The sequence below is a fragment of the Dermacentor albipictus genome, chromosome 1, assembly GCF_038994185.2.
Source record: "Dermacentor albipictus isolate Rhodes 1998 colony chromosome 1, USDA_Dalb.pri_finalv2, whole genome shotgun sequence".
In the NCBI taxonomy this organism is placed as follows: Eukaryota; Metazoa; Arthropoda; class Arachnida; order Ixodida; family Ixodidae; genus Dermacentor; species Dermacentor albipictus.
This window is the reverse complement of record NC_091821.1, coordinates 456241704-456267057: the sequence shown is the minus strand read 5'-3', so window position 1 is coordinate 456267057 and position 25354 is coordinate 456241704. Positions and strand designations below refer to the sequence as shown.

Sequence of the window (25354 nt, the reverse complement as noted above, 5' to 3'; positions counted from 1 at the left end):
ATATTCTTTTGAAGTAGTGTACAAGCCTCGCCAATTACACCAAGATGCAGAATGTTTATCAGCTATCCAGTGGACGAACCACCCGCCGACCCCAACCCCCATATCAGTACTTGCGTTTTCTCCGTTTCGTAGCGTCTACACGCTGCCGACGAGCAACGCAGTGATGCCACTTTGCGTGCCATCATTGTTGGCTTGGAATCTTCGCCTTATGATTCGTCCCTTCACCTGTTTTTCCCCAGAATGGTGTATTATACCGCCACATTGTACGTCCTGACCGTCCTGCCCTACTCCTCGTCATTCCTAAAGACCTCCGGTCGGCCATTATCCAAGAACTTCACGATATACCAATGGCAGGTCATTTTCGCGTCTTCCGCACCTGCGACCGGATCCGCCGATGCTACTTTTTGCCAGGCCTTGCCCGCTCCGTCCTGCCAGCCCTGAAATGCCAGCGCTGAAAAACACCATCGACGCTCACTGCCGGGTGCCTTCAACCACTCGACATTCCTTCGGAGCCGTTCTTTCGCGTTGGCGTGGACTTAATTGGCCCTTTCCCGCTATCCACGTCTGGCAAGAAGTAGGTCGCTGTGGCCACAGAATACGCCACGCGCTGGGCCGTCACCAGAGCGTTTCCAACAAGCTGCGCCACAGATTTCGCTGATTTTTTTACGCGACGTGATTCTGCAGCATGGTGATCAACATCAACTGCTCACAGACCGTGGTCGGACATTTCTTTCTCAAGTCAACGCCGATATCCTACATTCCTGCTCCACCAAGCACAAACTGGCTACGTCTTACCATCCACGGGGTAATGTTCTCACTGATCGTCTGAATCGCACCCTGACAGATATGCTTACCACGTACGTCTCACCCGACCATGCCCATTGGGACCTTGACCTACCTTATGTATCTTCGCATCATGACACTGCCGCTTGTTCCCCGTTTTTCGTGCTGTTCGGCCGAAACCCCACATTGCCACCAGATGCATCCCTTCCATCCGCCGCAACAGAGACCAGAGAATATGCCCCTGACGCCATCACCAGGCCAGCACAAGCACGCAAAAAAGCCCGCGCTCGCATCCTGACCTCTCAAGACAAGCAACGGCGCTTGTACGATTGCCAACACAGAGGCGTCCACTTTTCGCCTGGATCTCTGTTACTCCGGTAGTCCCCGACTCGTCACGTTGGCCTGTCAGAAAAACGCCTGTCTCGGTACACAGGCCGATATCGCCTGCTGCGGGCCGTGGCTCCAGTTACCAACCAAATCGCGCCACTCAGAACCAGTGCCACATCTGCCCCAAAATCCACTAATGTTGCGCATGTAGCGCGCCTCAAACGTTACTAGTCTGCTGTTATCACCGGTATTTAGACGTCCCGAGATGGTTCTTCTGCTGCCGCGGGTACTGATACGTGTATATTGCGTGTCTCTTGTGGCCAATGCAGGCGGGCGCCCGGACGAAGATGACGAACGCTCTCTGACACTCGAGCTGTCGGCTGAACTGGCCAGCGGTGCAGTTATCTTTTGCACATATACTTTGTAAATAGTCTCAAGTCTTATTCTTTTCTTCGCATAAAAATATATTTAAAAAAACAGGCAAGAACAATAACAGTTAAAGGGAAGAGAAATGCAGCCATAAGGGAACAAAGAGCTCAAAGGGGATACAACAGGTACGAGGCGCTCCGAGGCATGTGGAAAGCTGCAATGGTTCCAGGACTTACTTTTGCTTGAAGTCAGAGGTACTAGAAAAGAACTAGAAAGCTACTATGTGACGTGTATGTTAAGAAACATGGCAACAAAGAACATCAAGCGTAAAGTCAGAGAAGCTAAGAAGCTGGTGGCGGTAATGGGAAAGAAGCCTACTACGAGTAACTACTTGAGAGAAAAAAAAAGAAAATCAGGAAAGAAACAATTTATGATGAATTGAAGGGAAAGCTCATTACTTTTCGAAGCAAGATCAGGATACCTTAGGAGACGCACCGATAAAGCGACATTTAAGAAAGAAGCAGAAGTATGTGTTTGCTGCGGCAAATCTAGGGCAACAATGGAGCATGATTTATTAGAATGTGAAGATATCTGCCCAGCGGTCAATTTAGGCACCAGTGGCGTTCTTGGAGACCTCTGGTACAGTGAGAACAGGGGGAAAGTAAACATGTCCGCAATAGGGATTAGTAAGAGGCGATTGCAAGATTGTTGGAAAAAAGTAAGGAAACGACAAAAAAACGGAGACGACCCAAGGGAAAGTTCACAATAGAGACTCAGAAAGTTTGGTGAAGGGAATCCATCGTAGGTTTTCTTTCTCTATTTTTTAAATATAGATAGGTCATTAGGTAGCATAATAGCAAGAGCTTGGTGGCGCAACCCATAGGGGGCGCTCATATCATTCATACATTCATACGTCGGCCGCAGGAGCATACGGAAGTGTCCACTCTTTACGTTTACTATACTACTCTATGGCGCGGCCGACGCTCACCTGCGTGCTTATGCGGGTTCTGACGAGAAAATGCGGCAGTTCGCCGCGCGTCATGCTGAAACAAAAACGCGACGTGCACTTCCAGCTTGACGCTATGCGGAGATGTGATACGAGCACACAATGGAGCGTATCAACTGAATGGTTGCTAAAGAACGGAGAGCCTCCAGAGGCCCATAACACGTTCCAATATTATAGAATGGCTAGAAGGCATCCGAATAGACAAATATGACATCTAGATCTTCTTTTTTGACAGGTTTATAACAGCCTAAGCTTTGGTGTGCTGCATTTAGAATGTGGCAACCCCGCCTGTTAACGTGGTCATGCCGCAATATATCGAATCTTCGTCAACAAGAATAAATTTCAGACTTGTTAACGAATGGCTGTAACCATGTCTCGGTCAGTGAAATTTTGCGGCTCTAAGTATACTGTCAGTCAAATTAGGCAAAACGTCGAGCCTCAAGAAAACACTCCAAATATTAGTACATAGAAAACACACAGAGTTAGTGTGGATTTTGCACCGGGAATTGCCTGTAGGTGCGGTTGGCTAGGAAGAACTTTCGAGAAGCGTGATACAAGCACGAGGATGTTCCAACGCTAACCTTCTTGGAACACAGCTTTAAAGGCTTGCCTGTGTTCATGCGAGCTCAACTAGCTGCTTGCGGGCAGGTGTGTTTCCCGGCGAGTAGCTTTCGGAAATACTGTACGTAGAACCCTTTCGTATTCATGTCTTCGATTTCTGGACTTGGCCTTCCCAGTTGGTCGGCGGTATACACATGGCCATCACCTCGCTCATCACCTCACCGTCACTCTTAGTGCCGTCGCGTACTATCCTGCCCAGTCGACCAAGCGGCTGGCGTTGCCCTTAGCGAAGAACTATCTCGGCACCAAGCTGTGGATATTGTCAGCCTTGGTAGCATGGATCAACAACCCTTGAAAATGCCGATGAACGTTATTTTGATGCGTTTGTCCTGCTTCTCTTGTGTCGCTTGGCTGGAGGTGGCTGCGCACTCCGAAAAGCCGTCGTGTCTTGGAAACGTGCTGTTGCAACCGACCTGTAGAGCGCCAGTGAGAAAAGGAGGTGCTCCGACAAGCAGCGTCAGCAGGGCAGCTACGAAGAATGGCAAACGCACAGTAGCTCTTTGATCACTAACCACTGACCACTGATAGCAATCTGTTTCCCCAAATAAAATCGAATGGCGCTCCCAGGATTAAATTTGTCTGGCGATTGACCGCCTTGTCCATTCGCCCTTTATTCTTAGAAGGTCGTTTATTGCTAATACTGGCGTTCACGTAAGTGGCAGGTTTCGCTGAAAGAACGTATATTCAGTTCGTTTTTCATAGCCTGAAGACTTGGTTATAACCCTTGCGCGGTACCGTAAGTTTTCGACAAGGAATACTTCGGCATAGGCGCCGCTTTGCGCCGACTCCTTTCTATATTGCTGCTTACCCAGCTCAGTAACATTAAAATAGCGCAAGAGGTAACGACTTACCCAGCGTAGAAAACTTCCCTCAGACGAAGCGAATTTTTCAATCTCGTGCAGCAATCCCCGTCTCATCAATCGTAGGCAAACTTCTACATGCACCTGGCACGGCTAAATGCTACGTCAAATGCGCTGATCTCCAGCCGCGGCTAAATATCTAAGAATCGACGTGCGCTCATAATCGCCACATTTCTTTGAGCTGGACTCCATGTACGGAGACGGGCAAAATGGACCTAATGTCACGAGGCGGGCAAAAGAGCTTCGTATTTCATTTCTCGACGTCGCTTTCTTTTTCGCCACAGCTGCGCTTCATGAAACAGTGTTTACTCTAATTTCTCAACTCCACAAAAAAAGTGTTACATGTTCGTGGTGATAAAGCAAACACTATGGAATCTACAAATATACTGGGTGTTTCAACGAACACTTTCCAAGATTCTTAAAGGTTGCCTGCGGCGGATAGCGAAATTCTAGTTCATGAGGTGGGCTACTCGATGTGGCGACACTACTTACACAAAAGATTGGAATCCATAATCGACATATTAACAAAACCGCGGAAGCTAACTGCATAAAAATAACGTAAACGCGTTAGAACTTCCTTATTATGCCAAACAAATCTGAATTTTGTTCTGAATAGCCGGAGACTTCCCCGTTGCGAAAGAAATAGAAGAAGGCTGCCAGCGGATGACCGAGGCATTGTCTATTCGCACCTGCCCGAGAGCATGGATATCATTGCGTATAATAATTTTTTGGGTGGCAGTACCACGTCATCGGCCCCTGTCGACACGCATACGTCTTCACTCCGTAAACTCGTCTTCGATGAGGATCCATTTTAGCGTCATTCATAACCTTCCGTTGCTCGTCACCGTGATTTTCGACCAGTGATTAAAGGCTACGAATGCTGCTTAAAGGGATCCTCAGCAAAGAAGAGTAGCCACCGTGTTTCCAAAATGCAGAAATGGCTAGATAACGTTATACTGGCACGCAAAAAGGTTTATTACACGCAAATTCGTCCATGCTATCCGGCAGGAACGAATAGCCTGAGCATCAACCAACTTGTATTCCTTTCAGGACGAGGCAGTCACCAGCTATTAAGAAAAACTTCAGTTTTGTTCGGCATATTAATGTATGTTAAAGGCGTACACGTCGATTCGACGCAGTGAGTTAGCGAGGTATCGTAAGGGCACGTCACAGGCACGCAAAGTGGTCGCAGCCGGAAAACATTTAAGCAACACCAGCGGGCTAATGGCGAAACCGTGCGAGATCAGAAATAATACTTTTTCTTTTATACGGTCCATTCCTGCATAACGCGTGCGTACACCTAATACCATGTGGCCTGCTATCGCTGTTTTGTGTATGCGCTTGACCGACAGGCGATGTGGGGGTGGCTAGAAAAGTTTTTGACCAATTGTACAGGGCTGATCGCAGAACTGTAAGAAAAAAATTGCAATAGCCTTACGTCATACCTCCCCTAGGGGTGTATGCTGTCGTGCTAGTGACTTTTCTGATTTGTACCGATGTCTGTTTCCACATTCTCAAGTCGCGCAAGCTGCCACTATAATATATGGCCGAGGTTGCGCACCTGTTGCATAGGCGTTCAAGGTAACATGTTAGTTTGATGATATCGGATTCCTAGAATTGCGAAGTGAGTGCTTCAGGGCGAAGGTACTTCACGGTTTGGGGGAATTCCTGTTGGCATGCCATCACAGAGTGGAACACTTGTGCTATACAATTCTATCCAGAGAAGATCTACTAAGTCAATGATAGCTGCGCAGTCTCCACGGTTTTGCCAGCGCACCGTACGTATAGGCTTGCAGCAAACAAAGCATTCAGTCATGTGGTACTGGTGGTCGGACTTCACTTTAGAGTTTCTAGATTTATTGTACATTGCGTGCGCGTATTATACACGCTTTTTGCACTGCTGAAACTTTTTTTATTGTTGCTCCCAGTACACGTTGCGAAAGACACCTAACATAGCAGGTCACGTCTGACAGTTATACGCGCTTGCGTAGCTTTCCGTGAAAGCAGGTGGCAGTAGAACTTCCTGTAGAAAGTTCAGCTCCATTTGCTGCCCTGAGCGCCGGCTTACGTGGCAATTCCACACATGCTAACCTGCAGAAGGTTTTTAGGGAAATTCATACATTAAGTATGCCTGTAGTAGCGAATAGAGCGAGAGATCATAAAATAAACGCAATAGTAAAAAAAGTATTTAAAAAAAGTGATGAGGTTTTACGTTCCAAAGCTACGATCTGATTATGAGGCATGCCGTAGTGGGAGATTCCGGAAGATGGCACCACCTGGGGTTCTTTAGCTTACTCCTAAAACCCAAGTACATGCGCGTTATCTCGTTTACCCTAAATAAAAAAAGCGGCCGCCGCGGCCAGTATTCGAGGCCGCGACCTCATGCGTAGCAGCCCAACACCAAAGTAGCCAAGGCGTGTGTGCACAAATAGCATATATAAACATTTGAACGGAATCTATCCCCGTAAAGCTGCAGCTAACATTCGAGAAAAAAAAACATATGTGGCACACCCTCTCCTCGCAGTTGAGCGGAGTTGCGTAGCAGCTGAGAGACACGCAAACTAGAGAAACATCTGCCACTGCAGGAAGGCCAGCCGTCGCCAACTGTGAGGGAACACCGCCTACGGAAACTTTACGAAGACTGACGTCAGAGCTTCTCCTTTGTTTTTCCTTACACGGATTTCAGCATCTGTGATTTGGCAATTTTCATGTTCGTCCGACGCTCAAACTACTGTGAATGTGGCTCTCTGCTTAAGCGATGAATGGTTTGACGTAGGAACGACACTGCGCGTTAAAATTGCCGATTCACATGCGCTTGAGCTCTGGAACATTATTCCCGTGGTTTTAGTGGGTCATCAAAAAAAGTATCGGTATTTCTACTCACAGAAACAACCATGATAAGGTGGCAACTCTTATGCCACAGTGCACAAGTCGCTACTGTAAGTGTTATGTTGCCTATGAAATCAATAACGCTTCACCAATGTGGCTATATTATGTTGGAATTTCCTCCATGTACTTTGGGAAATACCCGCTGTGGTGTTTGGTCGACTTAGGGGCTATATAGTTACGCTGCTGAGCACGAGATCGCAGCTGCCGCATAATGATGACGACTATATTCAGAAGCAATAGTACCCCGTGACAATGCGAAGGCACGTTAAAAATCAATATCTTGTCACACTGAATTCATTCGAAGTTTTCCAATGTGTCATGGATCACAATCGAATCTTAGTTTTGACACGTAAAACCATAAAGTTTAACTCATCTTCCATACTTTGGGAAATGACCAGCAGTCTTTAGCATATAGATGCATCGTTTTCTGCAGCTCTATTTGCGGGGAAGTATTCGTCGAAAGATATGCGCCAAAATACTTGTTGGTACTATTACTGACAAATGCTGTCGCGTTTTGCATCTATAGCTGCTATGGATTCACTCCTCTTCTTCATGCACAGGATAACAAACCGAACAGGCGTCTGGTTAACATCAATACCTTCCGTCTCAATCTTGTCCTCCTCCAATAGTTGTTTGGTGTTTGCTTGTGTCGTTGCTGAAATCCAAAAACCTTTAGTGAGAACATTTCACAGCAAGAAAATTTCCCATTAGGTCGTGAGGATTTGAACTTACAACCAATGACTGGGCCAGCAGTAAACGGCGAAAATTGTCCCGAAGTTATCTTAAATATTATTTATCCAGAATCGTCATCATGATCACTATCACAGTTACGCACAGTGCAGGATAAAAGCTTAAGTGAAAAGCTTTTGTTACCACTGTCTAGGGTCAGTCGGCCGAATCCTGCGCATGCGAATCTCCTGATTTCATCGCTTCAAATAAAACGTGGCCATTTTTTCGTAGCCGTTGACCTCATCTCAAGAACTACCGATTATCTCACCTATGCATGTGTGACCTGCTTTATTGCATTTATGTATATCGCTCTATTTGTTATTGAACATCACGAATCACCATATATTTATTCATTCATTCACCTATTTATCTATAAAGGTAGCTCAAGTACCCCGGCCTTGTTTTTCGTAAGGGAGTGAACTGCTCAAAGATACAAGCCAACAACTGTACCGGAACGGAAATTACAGGAAATACCATAAGTATGTATAAGAACGCGAGTAAGCAAGAAGTAAGTACTAAAGAGAAAAAAACATAGGCATAATATATATAAGGGTTGGCACGATAGGAATATCACGGATGGTTCGCAATGAAAGCTAGGCTTTATTATACGGGATTTCCAAGTGTTCCTCTGTACATTGCGCAGCGTTTTGTCTTTTGTGTAGGTACAAATGCTAAACCCCTTCTGGTACGGTGTCCTACTGTGGTTGTTTGCAATATAGCTCTATAAATGCTTTACTAAGCCATCAGCCACATCTGCAACGTACAGTCCTGTTGACTCCTCTTCCTCGCTTTAGTAGAGAGCAGGTGGTGCCCGTCGGTTGGCTCACTTCTCTCATGAACACGCATAAGGAACATCTGCAAGCGCTTGACGTAGCATCGTTGCGTCAACGCTGCTGTGCAGACATTACTGTGCTATATATTGCTGCCATCCTCAAACGCAGCCCGTCTCATTCACCACAAATATCTGCAACATTTCTTCGTATAAATTATTTTCCATAGTATGGCTTCTCTAAAGCTTGCGAGCTTCTCAGTTTTCTCCGCGATTTCTGCTATCGCAGTGCTCTTCTGGATTTGCAGCACGGAATACTTGAGTCAACTACGTTTTCCGCCATCTGAGTCACTTTCGAAGCAAGCGACGCAGAGAGTGAAAGGAAACAAAGGTATGTTTAGGGCATGTCATCAGCACAAGGCATCGTCCATGGAATTCCTGAGCGTTTTGAGAATGAAATCCGCGAACGGTCTCAGAGCGTAGTCGTGAAGTCAGCTACTCGACAAATGGGGTGGCGGCAAGGGACGAGATAGCGGGCAGATATGGACCTAATTTTTCATTAGAAGTGACGTTTATTTGAATTGTCGGCATAAACAGGAAAGGGAAGGAGTTTCATTTGCAATCGTCTGCAAGGATATCGACTCGTGTACTTGTTTGTTTCTTCGGTGACCTCTTTTCCACGGCTAGCAATGGTTAAACATTATCGCTCAGCGCAAGACGCGCCTGTGTGATTTGCAACTTACACGAATGTTATCGTTCATTTTATCTGTTTTGTATGTCCTCGCCGAACCATGTATTGTCAGACTGCACGTGGGACACGCATTGTGTAGTAGTTTCTGGAAACCACGCGCCACAACCGATTACACTAGAACCTTCGACGAATGATACGTAAAGGCGGACGCGCTTGACCCGCTGATGAGCTTACGAAGATCGCCGACAGTGTTCGCCGCTTTCGTTGTGCTTATAACACTCGACGCTACCGAGTCACGTGTGAAGGCTACGGCCGGCGCTCTCTTCCGGCGCCTTGGTGTCGGTTGCCAAAGAAGAGAATAATCTTTGTAGACGCGTGCTGGAGGCGCAAGCTCGGCACACGCAGTGTCGTGCTAGAAGCCTGCCACGTTGGTCGCTGCAGCCGCTGCTCGGTTCGCCTCTTTAGCACGCCTGTTGGAGTAAATTTAGGGATTGCGGCGCAAGAGCCATGCCGTCGTTCCATCATTTACTCTGACGATGGCACAGCTTTAGGGCCGTCGTCACGTCCTCTTACATGTGCAACATGCTTTTGTGGGCACAAGTTCGCGGACTAGGGAGTTCGGCTATTCACAGTTTCGCTAACGTGGTATTTTCACCGCCACTGCTACGTGACATTAGAGAGTTTTAGTTTAGGGGACGCAAGCGGCTTGCGTGCGCAAGAAGTAGGGGTGACGGTACTGCGCATGCGCAGACGCCCACGTCTGGGTATGCGCATGCGCAGTACCGTCGCCCCTAGCTATTGCGTACGCAAGCCGCTTGCGTCCCCTAAACTAAAACTCTCTATTATCGACATTTGCTGTAGCGAGCATTTGTGCGACCTTTTTCGAAGAATGAGGGTTGATGTCGTGGAAACAAAGTCTGAGTGCACCTGTTTAAATACCCTGTTCTCTCCCTGTAAGTGCGTAAATGCTGTGATCTTGAGGGATTCCTGGAGTCGAGTATACGATCACGCAGGGAAGTTCTTTATCTCGGTGAATTCCTAACATCTCCTCGCGACCAGTGGTTCACAACATCTGTACTATCGGTAAAAGTATACTGCTACTATAGCTGTTGAATAATTCCTTTAGGTAAGCCCTTACAGGATTCTATAGACGCTTTTCACATTGCTCTCATTGATGGGCACCGCATGATACTCTGGCGCCACCTCTTGGCCATCGTCACCACCGAGCCCGTCTTGTACGGCACTACACTTTACTTCCCATGCTTTACTCATACCCTCCTCCTCCGCTTTCCTCTTGCGCTCTCCGCTATCGCCATCTTTCACCACCCGCTTCGCTCCGCGTTTGCCCTTTCATCCTTTGCTGTGCTCGTTGGCTCCATTAAACCTGGGAGGCCGACGCCCACGCTTGCTGCAGGAAGAGGCGCCTAAGAGCAACGTTTTAAAAGCACTTCGTTACGTGACTCATATATATCCTACGCACGTAAAACATAACGTTAAATCATTTCTTGTAATACCGATAATGACATGCAAGAGCAGGCAACTAAGGATAAAATGAAAAACGAGTGTATGCAGCCGTAAACAGGGTGGTATGTGAGTCTGTGTGTCGCAGTTGACGTCTGTTGAGCCACCTGGATGGGCCATTTAACTGCAGTGCCCTCGACCAGAGGGCACTGGGCACTGGACCGTAAGCGGAAAAACAAGGACTCCACTTTGGTTTACATTTAGTGAGAGACACAGATTCTGATGCCCCCTCTCTAGAGTACAGAGGTACATTTGCAAAGACAGGTGAAGGGAATTGATGTCTCTAGGTGTCGCCAAAAATGCGATGTCATATGCATCGACATACAGATTCACATCCTGGTGCAGTAGTTCTCAACTCGTCAATGGGTTTAATAGTACACGACAAAGAACAGCCCCCTGGGGCTCTCCTCTTGTCTGGTCGAAATTTCTTAAAGAAAATGCATTTCAAAAACAATGAAATCTTCTATTTCTTAGAAATTCAAAAATCGATGCCGTTATATATCTCGGAAAATTGTAGGATTGTAATCTGTCCAGCAGTAGAGAGTACCCAGCGCTGTCGTAAGCTTTTGCTATGTAAAGAATCACTAAAGCACTAACTTCTTTTCTATGCTGAACAAGTTGGATGCGGCTTGCTCCGGGCCAGAAACGTGCCAGACCGGGCCAGAAACGTATTTGACTTCGAATTAGTAACGAATTTTCAGTTATACGATCCGTCATACAATCATAAAACACCGTTTCAATTATTTTTACCATATATGACGTAAGTGAGATAAGCCTGATGTTGTCAAGATTGTAGCCAGCTCCTAGTCTTTTAAGCAGCGGAATTATTTTGGCTGTCCTCCGTTCTGGTGGAGTACAGCCAAACAATTCAATGTGCTCAGAATGTCGTCAGGACACGTTTCAAAGAACTTATTTAGCATGGCACTGGAAATGCCATCAGGACCTGGAGCTAAGACAGGCAGAGATCTAAGGATATTTGAGAGCTCCGACACTGTGACTTCCACAAAGTCATTTGCGATGGGAGGCCTTAGTGGGCCATTTGGCAACTCTGATGTCAAGCGTTGCGCTATGACCTTTCTTATGAATTCTAAAGAAGGAGATACCACGCGAAGTGAAAGAAATATCAATTCAATATTCGCTGGAGTCAGTATGAATTTGCGATATCGAAGGGATCTGAACAGAGCTTTTTGTTGCTGGGCTTAGAGATGAAGTCAAAATGTTTTCTTTTTTTAATACTCGTACTAGGCACTCGATACTGTTCACTTGAAAGCGGAAGCTGTGAATTTATAATCACTAGTTACTCGGACACTGATTGTAAAGTAATTTCTTCCACGCGGCTTTTGGTCGTCTATAATCCCGCGTGCAATCCAAATTCCACCAACGAGAGGTACTACTTTTGCTTATGTTATATTTAAATTGAGACTACTTAAAACAACTTTTTATTACAGAGCGAAGCCTCATAGCTCCGATGTCAATGGGTATGGTTTTCTGGGAGTTCCGGACCATTTCAAGACACTGAAATTTCTTGTAATTAACAAAAGTCCGCGTCGGATACTCTAGGGGAATAACAGGGCAGACAATATCAGACCTAATAGGTAGATTGTCTCTCATTGAGGCGGAGTCGACAGCAGACCAGAAAGTTACGGAAATTCCTGAACTGGCAAATGTTTCAGCCAATGCTGATTTTGAAAGACCCTGAATAAACATAGCTGAATTCGTGCTTAAGAAACGAAAATTTTGATTAATTGCCTAGTCCAACAATCGCTTTCCACATGAGTGAGTTTTGAAACCCAAAGACACAAGACACGAATGGAAGTCTCTGGCTATCACAATTTCTTTCCTACAAGATTTGGCAATGGTATCATGAATGACTGTGAAAAATATACAATAAATAAGGACAATGGAGAAAAACCAGGAATAGTTACATCTATTTCTAGTATCTCACACTCCGCAGCCATATACGGGTAGTAAGCTTTTACTTTGTGGCATACTTTAGTTGTTAACACGAAAACAAGTCCTCCGCCTGTCGAAGGACAGTCCAATAAAACTAAACGATAATTTCTTAAATCGGTAGCTGCAGTAATAACGGAACGGCAGTTCCACTGTAACACCTTTAAATAACCTATGATGAATTAATGTCTGCATTAGAAACCGCTTGCTCTTAAATACTGTCTTTTCAAAAAATCTTCCAAAAGACTGCCTTTACCGTACATTGTGGGTTTTGATTGAGGGACCGAGCTGGAAGGATTAGGATTAGACTGTGACTTGGAAAGATTTTCTTTCACAAGCCTTTTGAGTTTTTATTGGAGGACAGAGATTGAAGAATTATCGCTAGGTGATCTTCTGCGTTTGAGCGTCCATTTATGTCCATTTAGGCGTCCAGTAAGTCCATTTCTACATCCTGGTTGTTTTCGGACACTGATCCAGAGAAGCCTCCGTTGTTGGTATACTGAGTTGAAGGTGATGGTTTCGCATTTTCTGCGTCTTCTACATTAGCTGATAAAGGATCCACTAGCTTTTCAGCATTCGACGTCAAAGTATGTGTAAGAATCTGCTATCTAGCATTAGAACGCACTAAAGGAGTGAACAGCTGAATCATTTGTGATGTCAACAGTTGAGCCAGAGTGTCCGACAGGCTTGGTGTTAATCGTTCCATATCTTTTGAGAACTTTTCGGCCACCATCGCAATAGAAACGGAAAGGGCAGAGTCTACAACGGTTAGTTGAGGGGCTGTCACTCTTTCATATCCCTTAGATCTACCCTGGACCTCAACAACAGCATCACACCGTCAGCATCGTCTCCTTTCAATTACATCTATAATTTGAATTTCCTGTGATCTTGCAAGACAATTCGAGTAGTTGGTGGACTGACCACCCCAACAGAGACAATATTTCTCTTCTTGAGACGAACAATCACTAAAATTGTGGCCGTCTCCACAAGCACGGCAGTGGGGTGGAGATCTGCTGCCCCTTTAATTATTGTCGGCCGCATCGTCCCAGCTCCTGTAACTATGACTGATTCTGTTGGGATCTTCGCATAGTCAATCACTCGACTACACCGGTAAACGGAGATGACTCCAGTCACTGAGAACATCTCTAGAAACTCTTGAGGGGTTAAAGGAACATCCACCCCTAGTACAATGCTCTAGATGTTCTAGAGATGGGAAGCGAATGTGGACAAATTCAGAAGTTCCTTGACACAGGTCAGGTCTGGCGAGCAGCATACTATACCTCCTGTACCAAACTGGCAGACTTCGGTGATCTTCCAAAGTGAGGTGAAGCGTTTTGGGATTTCGCCTGAATCGTTTTTGGATTTTTCATGTTGATCGTACCGCCGTCGGAAGGCACCATGACCACAGGAACATTCTCGGCTCCACTGCGAAGAAAAAACTCCATTGGCACCTCCTGAGCAGCTTCCGAGGCTGACTACGGGGACGCTCCGTAGCCAGGTGATCATACAGACATCAACCAAGGCTAACACACAAACACATAAGACAAAAAAAAAGAGAGAGAAAAAAAAGTTACGTAAAATTACAAGCTGAGCAATGATAATATCACCCGACACTTGACCTATGCCCCCGAAGGAGAAGCCAGAACCGAGGAACGCGATTCCTAAGCGCAGACGAGATCAAACAGCGCTCCGTGGTCAAGGCTGTAATGGTCTGTAAGGTGGGAAAAAGATGACGCTGATGGTGCCCTTTAAAACGACGCAGAAGAGTTTACCTTTTTGTCGCTGTTCTACGCTTGTTGGCTCCGCCATTAAAATCCATCTGTGAATAGCCGTACGCTTCTCACTTCCCGTAAGAAGAAGACTGCCACCGCTCAGGTTATACCTGTCGGCAAAAAAACACAAGTAGGTAGCAAACTATTGTTTCAAGCTACTTGGCGTCACACATGCCATGCGACAGTGAAACCAATCAGCAAGTGCATTGAAAATGCAGATATTCATTATATTTATATCAATATTGTAACGTCACTGTACCTGAAACTGTTACAGCAGGACAAGAAGCAATAGGTTAGCTTTAACAGGTGATCCACTTACCGCTCAGTTTATTTAAAAATCGTGCACGGTCTACTTGGTGAGGTGCCTTCTTCTTGTGTAAATAATTTTATTCACATCAAATGAAAAAACTTGAATGGGACGCTGCATATGCGGAAAAAGATGATCTGATTTGTTCAAGATTTCGGCTAACAATAAAAAGAACAGGAGTGACCGTCTATGCGGTTATAAGTTGGTCGTGTGTCCTCGCGATATTTGCTCATCGACTAAATAAGTCTTGGAGTAGTAAATCATCCTCTACTAAATAGGTACAATATGTCTATAATTTTCCACTTCTGGTACATTATTCTTGCTTTTACACAAACACTCCATTGATGACAGAAAATTAGAACTTTTGTTAATGATTAATTTTTTGAAGGTTCACCAGCATACTCAAGAAAGCCATTTTTTTCAATGAGAAGCGGTACAATAGCTTGCCTAATGGTAAGTGTAGTGTGTACCCGCTTCAAAAAGTGTCGCCAAATGTCAATACATGTAAAAAGCGGCATTGTAACTATATTAGTTCCTGCACAAAATAAAAGTAAAGCAAGACCAGTTTCGGTGGTCTCATAGGTAAAACGCAATCATTTATCAGAAAAATATACTTCCTTAAAGGTGGCCGTAATATGGTTTGAATGCAGGGACAAATATTGGGAGGCTTAGGTGCGACACAAATTCTATGACGAACTCAAACAGTGCTGGATATCACGTATGAACCAGAGAGCGATAACCGAATTTCCGGTGATGTAACATTTGCCGAGTAGTCTGTTCCTAGCGTCATGTTGCAGTTTGGATCGAATCTTAGTTCAATTCCTTCGCCTCCACCGTGCCGAACAAAGCCCGTTCTGTGCTGTCGCCTAGCTTTTCACCTATCACTGGATAATGTAGACGTAGCCGCCACCCCGCATGCTTCAGGAGTTCTCTTTTGTTAAAAAAGGTAAAGTTATTCTGAGGGTGCAGCTGTGAGATTGGGGTGAACTGCTATGTTCTAGCCTGCTCCTTCACCGAATGCTACGTGCAGTAGTGGAAAGCACGTCATGAGCTAATGAGTCCGGATGCTTACTGATGTAATCCTGCTAGTCAGCATGGGGGCAGGGAAATTGGAGTAACAAGAAAGAGCTGAATGCAATGGCATAATTCTATGCAGAGTCCCACATGCGTGGCAATACAACACCTCCATTATTTCTTTCTTCACAAAAAATGCAAAACACGATGACTTCGTGAACTTAAAATGTCCTCGCTTTAAAAATAGAATTGAAATAAACTTCCTGCATTCGTTAGCAATAACATATTCTATAAAATATATCATGTTATATAGTCATATTTTGAATTTATCACTGCAAAAGTCATGGCAAAAGTGCAATTTTCCGCAAATTTTGGCTTACTTCTCAATCGTTTGAGTGAATGAATGAGTGAGTCATAACTTTACTGCGATCTACTAATAGTATTGTTCTGCGGCTGCGGCGGATTCTTCAGGGGAGTCTTGCTCCGTGTGGCTTCACTGGAGATCATCAACCGCAGCTTCCTCCGTTCGCTATAGCAATGGTCGGCTGCCCTAAGTCCAGGGCTCCACTGGACTCTGTTGTCCGTCGTGCACACGGTACTAGTGCCTCCCATCGCTCCGCACTTCGGTGTGATATGATTGGGACTACGTCGGTTTGTTTTCATGCCCATGTTATGTGGTGTATAGTCAGTGTGAGATGCTGTATTTCACGCTGACTGGTTTTTCGCGCTTGACAACAATGATGAGCAGGTAGCCTTCCCGCGATTTCTAACAAAGCTGTTATCGTACTATTATACCTACTCTCAGTTAAGTAAATGTAAAAAGAAAGAGGCTTCACCTCCAAATACCTGGGTCACCGATAGTATGCTAAAGGACATGCGCACACGATAAAACCTTTATAAACAAACTAAACTAAAAGGCAACCATGCAATATGAACTTACGTGCGCGGTAAAAGAAATTCTGCAACACACTTTATTCACAGCTTTAAAAAAGTTGCAACTAAATATTATGAAGCTAAAATACTTAGATGTGGTTGTGATGTGAAAAAAAAAGGCAAATAGTGAACTCATTTCTGAATAGTGAGCAAGAAGCTGATATCATAACTAAAATATCCCACGATGGTAATACTTATGTCAAACCACTTATGATTGCCGATGCTTTCCGCCATGTCCGTTTTCCTAATATCTCCACTCAAATCCAACAGAACTGATATGCATCAAGCGCCTTCCACATTCATTTTATATGTATCCAACTACTCCTGGTGAGGTGGTATCTGTTATGAACAATTTAAAATTAACAAGCACATGACTGGTGAACATTCATCCGGGTCATGTTAAATTGATTTCTAAGTCGATATCATTTTTACTGTCTGAAATTACTAACCTCACGTTTAAAAGAGGGACCTTTCCTCGCGAGCCCAAACGTTGTATGGTTGCTCCAGTTTTTAAGAAAGTCGATCGCTCATTACTATCTATCTTCAAACCAATCTGTTTTACCCTTCTTTAGCAAGATCATCGAGAAAATAATAGAAAAAGGATTGATCAAATATTTAAACAAATTTAATATTTTTTCCCCTGTCGAATTTGGATTTCCATCCGGTTACTCTACTGACCTAGCACTTTGCATCTATTACTGATCAATTAAAGAAACCATTGATGACGGTAAATTCCAAGCATCCACCCGCCGTGGTTGCTCAGTGGCTATGGTGTTGGGCTGCTGAGCACGAGGTCGCGGGATCGAATCCCGGCCACGGCGGCCGCATTTCGATGGGGGCGAAATGCGAAAACACCCGTGTGCTTAGATTTAGGTGCACGTTAAAGAACCCCAGGTGGTCCAAATTTCCGGAGTCCTCCACTACGGCGTGCCTCATAATCAGAAAGTGGTTTTGGCACGTAAAACCCCAAATATTATTATTATTATTATTATTCCAAGCATCCCTATTTCTAGATTTTTCAACGGCATTTGATATTATTGGCCAACAGATTCCTAATGTTAAACTAGATTCAATAAGTATAACCAGGTCCTCCTTTACTGCTATTACGCAGCTACTTGTGAGCCATACCAAGTTGTTAGTGTTTCCGATGGTGATTCTAAACCTAAAATGAATAACCTAGATGCACCACAAGGATCCATATTTGGCCCGTTACTCTTTTTACTTTGTAACATCATATTGGTGATAGGACAGGGGTAATTGGAGATCGCATGGAGATACCTTCGTTCTGCAGTGGACGTATAACAGGCTGAAGAAGGGAATGATGATGATTGGTGATATAATATCACATTTGAGACCACTTATTATCAGTAAGTGAAGAATGCACATACTTAGGTGTTATTTTTGACTCTAACCTCAAATTTATTCGCCATATAACTCATATTAAGAAGAAGTTATCACATGGAATACGCAGTCTCATCAGGGCGTGTCCATTTTTTTCACGACCTTTGTTGCTCTCACTCTATTTCGCGTTTGTACACTTTCCCATTTCCTACTGCATAACCTCTTGGGCTAACACGTGCGCTACTAACCTAAAGCCGATGCAAACCATCGAAAAGCGGGCAATTAGATTAATCACGTCAAAACCACACACCGCTAATGCTAAACAATTACTACAAGCAAATAACATTCTAGACGTTCCAACCCTTGTTATGTAGAACCTTGCCACTTTTCCTTTCAAACTGATAAATGACAAAATCCCCTCTTCGCTAACCCCTAGATCATGTCTTACAAATACTAACACAACTCCTTTCGTGTTGCATAATAATTTCATTCTGCCCAAAGTGTGCACTGATTGTGGCAAACAGACAGTTCACTTTGCAGCCATATCATCATGGAATACGTTACCATTTGTCATAAAACTCCAGAAAACTCATCGATTTTGTGATGAACTGAATAATTTTTCACGTGAAATTTAAGTGAGATTATTTACTGTATATACCAATTTTGTTTTTAGGCCGGCCATTCTGATGTACTCCAACATGTAATTTAGTTTTTTTAAGCTTTTCTTTATATTTGTCTTTATTTAAAAGTAATTTATGCGGTTTTACGTGCCAAAACCACTTTCTGATTACGAGGCACGCCGTAGTGTAGGACTCCGGAAATTTCGACCACCTGGGGTTCTTTAACGGGCACCTAAATCTAAATACACGGGCGTTTTCGCATTTCGCCCCCATCGAAATGCCGCCGCCGTGGCCGGGATTTGATCCTGCGACCTCGTGCTCAGCAGCCGATCAGCATAGCCACTGAGCAACCGCAGCGGGTATACTTGTCTTTCGTCTTTTATGTTAGTTTTTCGTAGTTTCGCAATTTTCCTTACTGCCGATATCTTGTTGACAATTACTTGATTTACTTACATCAGTGTTTCATTATTCATTATTACTGTAATTGTACAGATTGAGCTGCTGTTTCTTGCCGATGAACGTATATATTCACCATGAAACCGGAGGTGCCAATAAAGTCTTTACAATGGGACCGCCTTCTGTATACCTCTATCTGTACAGTACGTTTACGTAACAATAAAAATAATTGATTGATTGATTAATTACTTATTTATTATTTATAAATAATCATATGATTGATTGATTTATAATGCAGGTTTCTTGTTGCACTATGGACATTTGTCCTTATATAATGTGGAGTGCATTTTACTAGCACGGTGAGGGGAGCGTACGACCATGACTGTAGTTGTCTCCAGCCTACAGCTTCTTCCTTGATAAGGGACTTGCGTGGCAGGGGTACCGCACCCTGCTTCCGGTGTTTTGTCTAAAATGGCCTAGTACACTTGGGATACAGGCGTGGGTTCCTCAAAGCGGTCAAAGTTGGGAAAAGTTTGACCGGTCATAGTATACGCGTCCAAAAGTTACTAAAAAATTTGAAGGCGCCTGAAAACACTATTTAATATTGGTATTGGTCTCGAGACAACGTAAGGGGCCACAAAAACATCAAAACAGGTTTTTGTTCATTGGCAGTGCTACCGAGAAAAATGTTAGAGAAAAAATCTCGTATGCTGTGTAGATTTACGCACAAGCAAAATTTGAAGTTGCCTCACAATGTGAGAAAGTTTGGCAACAACATTTGGGGGAGTAAATTACTCCATTCCGTAGGACAAGTACCAAGCTTGCTTCTCCTGTCATTCCAGTCTCATTCGCCTTCTCCCCTAGGTAGTGAGCAACCCGAGTTCAGTGACAAATAATATCTCAGCCTTTCAGTTATCATTTGCTCTTCGTCTTCCGAATTTTATCAGGAAAGTTTGAGATGTTCGAACTCACGCCACTCTTGGACACTTGGGGTCGAATCCCCCATCTACAAAGTCATTAGGAAACCCATCAGTGCCATTGACAGCTTTAAAGATTCTAATCGCATCAAAAAGACAACTCACCTATTTTAGAGGACGTAAAAGACACCTATTTAGAAGCAGAGATCTTGAAGGCGAGTGTTTAAGGCCGATTTACGCTCAAGCCGCACTTAGGCATCGCAATTACGTTCCTGCGAAAAACTGAACGTGTCACACACTGGGGAACCAATTTTGGTTTACACTGCATGTGCGGACCCAGTGTAACCAGAACTTTGTGCACCAGTGTGCGACATTTCAGTACTTAGGCACTACGCGTATACTGCTCCGCGCAAGGAAATGACAACACTTCCATGTTATCCCGTCCTCCAAAATTATCGAAACAAACAGCGTAGCTAACTGTTTCCTGTGGAAGGAGCTTGAACAAAGAAGGAGCTTGAACAAGAGAGAGCTAGGAATCCTGATCGGATCAAGCGAGTCATTGCGTGACATAAAATTTCCGCTCCAATTGTCACTTGGAAATAGAATGTAACACTGGGAATCCAAGTAATAGTCATGAGTTCTTGGAGTACCGAGACTTCCTCAGTAGGTCAAGTGGCTTCGAGTGTGAACGTATATTGTAGTCAGTGGCACATGTATGTTCTTTCGCGATTGAGTTAGGGATTAAAACAATAACTTGGGCCTCTCGCTTTCTTTTCAATTACTCCTACAGAATCCGTGAACAACGACCAAGGCCACATATGGTTCCTCGAAACATCTTATCAACGGAAACTGCTCGCCAGGGAAGCCTGCAGCATTGAGTCAGCCTGCCGGAACAACGGCGACTTCACGGTCCATCTGCTTTCTACCGGGAACATCAGCTCTTCTGGCTGTCCTTACCATCGCCTACTTTCAAAACTTCCCAATTTTCGATCTACTGTGCTAAATGCTAGCTTAGAACTCGCGGAGACGTCGCTGAAACCGCTGCATGCCACAGGAGGAGCGCTAAATGAGAGCCCTCACAAAGTAGAACATCTCAGTGACTTTCTGCGCTACATCGTGCTTTGGAAGCATGGCGGCGTATATTTGGACACGGACGTGATCGTAATGAAGTCACTGAAAGGTATAAGCAATAGCGTCTTCTATCAGTCCGAAAATAAGAGCGATGGCCTGGCTAATGGTATACTATTCTTCGACAAGCAGCATCCCGTGCTCAGAGCGCTCATCAACGAGTGTGCACGCGTATACGGTCCTCATTTGTGGACCGTTTGCGGGCCTGCTTTGATTTCTCAGCTGCTTTCAGACGCTGAACTTTCTCGGCGCGTGAAGTTGCTTGGCAATTCATATTTCTTCAGGGTTCCATTCACAACGTGGGAGGACTTGTTCAATGCTAAAATGGCGCCAGGAGTGCTTAGGACGATATACGGCAGCTACGGTGTCCACTTTTGGAACAAACTTAGCCAGGGGAAACCAGTGGCGCCCGAATCTGGTTCCGCAATTGAACTTCTCGCTCGCACCTACTGCCCCGAGACCTATGGATTAGCAATTTCTGAGGGATACTTTTGAATGCGTGTGAGTCGCAATGGCATCCTATGTTGCATTTACTGCCAATGATTTTATTGCTATACTCAGCCGTCACTAATGACTTGACCTCGTCGCAAGAGAGTGTGGCCCATGACGAGTCCTTGTGACTCGACACCAGTGATTGCAGAGAGAAAATTTGAACGTTAAATGAGGGTGCATAATCAGCCGCTAATAAATTGTCTTTCGCCTTCACAGGCTCCGCCTTTAAAGAATGTGCATTTGGTGCTGTGTGTGCTCCGGCAAATACCAAATAAAAGATATATTAGGCGAATTTTCTCATGTTGCACAATACGCCAGTAAATGAATTTGTGTTATTTACCCTTTCTCAAACAAGTGGCTTCACTATGTCACGAAAGCGTTCTAGATGGTACAAGCATTACACTTAACGCGGGTACATCCAAAACTTAAACAAAAATTCTTTTAGTTTGCAATGCTCATTTGCGCTCGTTGTCATACAAATTTACCATACAATGCAAGCCGACGTTTCCAGTCTCTCAGGCAACAAAATACATTTTTGCAATGCTTTACCAATAGTTTGTCCCGCGTGCGTGCAAGGACATATATATACTGGTCTCTTCCATCGCAAACATCGATGAGGGCCGCTATAAGACGAGTCTCTGTTGGGTCAATGGCCTAATGCAAATAGCGCTGCCTTGATATCCAGTGTACAGGCTACTGGGTTAGACGCACAGCTTCAGAGTTGCCAACACAAGGTGAACTTGCATATAAGTACCTCCTCCTCATATATTCATCATTTTTCATCAAGCCTTTTCCACCCCGTCTCTTTTCTCCAGTGTAGAGCAGCATGCCGGAGAAACCTATAGCTCAGGCCGACCTCTCTGCCTTCGTATAAGTGAACTATCTTCTCTCTCTTTAGCAATAAATTATGGCTTCATCGCGTAACAGCAAGAAATGTGAATTGTAGATATATTAGGCTAAGCATAAAGAATTAGTGTACAGCACGTAGATGTACGAATTTCTCATGGAAGAAGCCGCTAGCTATATTGTAGACATTGTTTTCTATTAAGGTCACGATAATTGTCTGGCTCTCGCTATCTGACTCTTTCTTGTCTTTCACAAGGTTGCAAAGTGGGCAATCTTGAATGTGAAAAGAGACTTGAAAAGAGACTGCTGACGTCCACATAGGAAGTCAGAAGAAGAAAAATTATTTTGACAGTCAATAATGAAACTACGCCAACGACCGCTTGGTGTCTCATGTTTTTTTTCAATAATCAGGGAGAACGGACCAGACGTCCCACTTATCCACGAGGACACATTTGAATGTGACTCCAACTCCGTCGTTTCTCCTATTTTTCTTGAAACATTATAGATAAGAGCCATGTAGATGTTTTTCTTTACTTGGCGAAGTCCTATCTGTAATAGATAAACTTGAACGCAGTAAATACGACCCTGCAGCAAAAAAGCATCTGGATGTAAGAAAGGTTTAATCGTACTTAAACAATGCCGTAATCAATAGTTCCATCGTTTGCATATACCGCGAAGCTTCGCTGCATTGAGTGAACATAAAACCGTGAACAGTTCTGGAAGATATTGTTGCAAAGCCGAGGCAAGCCTGAATTTCGTTTATGCAGGGGGAATGTTGAAGGTACCAGTTGACAGTAGAACATGGCAGCCTAAGCGCCCCAGTAAGAACAAAGCTTATTCGTCATCGTCTCTTGTCTGCACGTCCTGTTCTGCATCGCAACTCTACGCTGCCGGGGTTCGAGCCCGGCGCAAACATTTATGGCCCCCCAAAGGCACTCACGTAGGGCTTTGAATGGTAGACATGGACAACATCAGTTCTTGCCTGTACGGACGACGGGCTTGCTTTTTTTAGAGCGAAGTCGTACGTCATATCGTAAAGCTAGCGCAGGATTAGGTTGGGATCTGAATAACGCGACACGAGTTTTTCTGCTATGCCGACACAACGACATTGTGACCACAGGAGCACGGGGGAGCCAGGTAAATACCACTTGTCCCTATGGTGCGTATGGGTATGGAAGTTCTGAGCAACCTGTGAATCACTGAGGCGAGCGGAGCAATCTGATGGGCCTGTGCTGGCTTAGAAGTCTGATCGTCGGCATACGCGGTGTGCGACTGTGTGACTTATGGGTGTAGTGTGTCTAGAGGCAAAACGGGATCACGGCCAAGCAGTGGATAGAACGGTGAGTAACCTGCAGTCTCAGGGGGGGGGGGGGAATTGTACGAGAAGGTGAGGTATGGCAGAGCAACGTCCCAGCCCTGGTGGTCTGGAGAAACCTGGTGGATGGGGAAAGAAGATCGCCTGCGTTTTAATAAAATTGCATCCACTCAACTATACGCCGCTAAAATCCCAGGGCACGCAATAGCATCAAGCAACAACACCCTGACAAAGAGCATCTCCATATTCCTTAGCCACTTCCTTGATGACTTTCCAAAAGCACTTTGATCATGCGTACAAGATACGCCCCACCTACTGCCAATTACAGAGGACTGTAATACTGAAGGCACAATACCCCAAAATATAATTCTCGCAACTCTAGACGTCACGGCCCAGCACACCAACATTCCAAGCCCCGGTGGTTTGATTTCCTATAGAAAAAACGCTGTCTAAACACAATCACGACGTTGCATAGAAGTCTACGTGCCTCTCCTTGAATTAGTTCTAAGAAAGAGGTACTTCGAATTTGAGGAGACTTACGACCTACAAATACATGGGTATGGGTAGGCCTTTTGCACTATCCTACGTGAACGTATTTATGGGGATTCTACAAGGATACTTCCTATCACGCTGCACTGACAAGCCCCACACATCTACTATACATAGACATCATATTCATAATATTGGGACATCGTCAAGACAGTCTAGATAAATATTTTCTAAATTCTTTTCACCCAACAATAAAATGCACATCAGAATCTTCAACGGAGTGCCATAAAGAATTTCGACACAAAATATACATTGACAATGGGACACTAAAGAGAACGCTGTATAGGATACCTTTCGACAAACAACAGCACCTAGAATACACGAGCCACCATCCTAGACATTGCAAACAAGGAATCTTTAAACGTAAAGCTACACGATTACGTGGCATTTGCGTTGAACACGAAGACTACCTAGAGTCGATCACCTTAAAGAAAACCTATCAAGCAGGAACCACTCCAACAGCGCCATTCAGGAAGCCTACACAGATAGAACCAAACTTGATCATGCCGAGGTCCTTAAGCCCCACCCTAGGATCCCAAGAACAACAACGCCTCTTCTTACAACTAAATTCCCAAGCGCACTCCCAAACGTGAACAACATCATCGGTAAATACTATCATATTCTCACCAGCAACCAGAAACTTAAGACTTTTCCTCACCCGCCCAGGCTACCCTGTAGACGCAACGCTAATTTGAAGGATATGCTTGTGCATGCAAAACTAAGGACGCAGATGAAGTTGGGAACCTGTCCTTGTGACCGCCTCAAGTGCTCTACATGCGAACATATTCAATCTACTACTGCAGTAAGATGTTACGGCGTCGAATTACTCGCACAAGGTAAATTCGAGTTTCACATGCGCATCAAGCAACGTAGTCTTACTGTCTAGAATGTACCGCTTCCAGCAAAGAATACATTATGAGAGAATGGATAACAAATCCATACAAGACTCAACGGTCAATGTGCAGATGCGAAACAAAATTTACCTGAAGTAGTGGCCAGCCATTTCAATGAACGTGGTCATATATTCGTCAAAGCAAGGCTCTGCCTACTACAAACAAGTTTCCGTTCACTTCCCGAGAGTAAACGTACAGACACACACCTCGTACATAGGTTTAAATACGTACACCCGACGGGAATTTGGCACGTCAAAACTTAGAATCTTTAAAAGCTGTAACTTAAAATTAAAGCTCTCATATCATCAACCAAACC

At 44.5% G+C, this 25354-nt stretch overlaps 1 long non-coding RNA gene across 1 annotated transcript; it reads left to right on the top strand.

Annotated features, from left to right (window-relative positions):
• Positions 1-8521: 8521 nt before the first annotated feature.
• LOC139059326 (uncharacterized) lies at positions 8522-21786 on the top strand. Its single transcript, XR_011514094.1, has 2 exons — positions 8522-8744; positions 20606-21786. It is a non-coding gene; the product is annotated as an uncharacterized lncRNA (long non-coding RNA).
• The last annotated feature ends 3568 nt before the right edge of the window (positions 21787-25354 follow it).